A 1,572-nucleotide genomic window follows, 5' to 3' on the forward strand; every position below is an offset into this window, starting at 1 on the left:
AAGTTGCGTTCTTTTTTTATTTCACGTCCTTTTCTTCTAATTTTGGGCGCAACACATTCTCTCAAAATAGAACAAAGGAAATACGAAGGTTGGTAGTTTTTTTTGAGCCCGTTCCTTTTACTGATCCGAGTTTAGAATTCAAGTTTTACTATAGTAAAAAACTTTTAGAAGCAGTTATATCTAACTTTTTTACTACAGTAAAAAATTATCATATAAAATCACATCAAAATAGAATTAAAAATTTAAATCAGCGAATTAAACAGGCCATTTGTCTCCGTTAGGTTTCTCTCCTTGTTTAATGTTTTTTCTCCCCTGCTGTCAACAAACTAAGAAGCAACCATATTCCTATGTTAAGATCGCCTCACGCTCTTTCAAGTCTTTTTTTTTTTTTTCCCCTCAATACCTTCAAATTTTACTTGGATATCCGGGTATTCAAGTTTCAAGAGGCAAAAACAGAAATCAATATTAAGCAAGTATTTTAGTTTGTTGGTGAATATTAAAACTTTTCTCGTTCTTTCTCCTATATTACTTTATTTCATAGTTTTGCTCTGTGTGTGATCAATGTTGTCAGATATTAACATATTTGCATTATTTATTCGATTTTCCATGTGATACTGATATACAATAATCTAACATCCAGAATTGTACCCACAAAGTACGAGAAAAGGGAACATGATGCTCATTACAAACTTGCAAATTATAAACAAGCCTACCTCGTCATGTGACCAATAATTTGCAATTACTGCAACTGACTCGGTAACATACATGCGAGATAACAAAGTAACACACAAACTCGAATTTATGCAAAGTATCACAGTCGTACTAGCACGTGTTGACTACTAGAGAAGTGGACTAATGACCATAAATAATACAATAAAATTTTTATTTTTTGTTTTCATATAAGCTAGCGAAGTGAAACGAAAAAACATCTTCTCCGGAGAAAATCTTTCTTTCACTTTGTGAGAAAAATAAAATAAAAAATAAAAAAAGAAAAACCGATACCTGGACATAGACATAGAGAATTGATCCTAATGGGTATCCCGTCATTTTTACTATGGAACGCAACCAGGAGTACGATCAAATTTACCTCTGCATTTCACAGCTTTCTTTTTATTTTTTTTGGCGTTGCAATCATATTTGTTACCTTTGCCATCATAGCAAGGTACATTATTCCCTTTTTCAGCGCCGTTAGTAGGAGGTTTTTGACCAGCGGCCCCAAGCACTCGGGCAACGTGGGAGCTGTACTCCATCAACCACTCCAACTCCAAATCCTCCGCAATGAGACCCCCCCCCTCTCGCCCACTATTGCAGCCATAGGTGACGTTGCTCCTCACAAGAACCACTGCTCCGCCGCAGTTTGCATTGATCAGGATTACGGCCGCCACGAGCATCATCGCGGCCATCATTACTGCCGGAGAATGACGTAATCCTCGCCTGCTTTTGTAAACTGCCATAATATCTAGCTAGGCTATAATGTTTTTCTCCAAGTCACTCAGCTATTGGCAAGTACTCGTAGAGCTAGAGTTTACAACCTACTTATAATAGTGAGAGGGAAAGATTGGCACTCATGAG

The sequence above is a fragment of the Morus notabilis genome, unplaced genomic scaffold, assembly GCF_000414095.1.
Source record: "Morus notabilis unplaced genomic scaffold, ASM41409v2 Scaffold97, whole genome shotgun sequence".
NCBI lineage: Eukaryota > Viridiplantae > Streptophyta > Magnoliopsida > Rosales > Moraceae > Morus > Morus notabilis.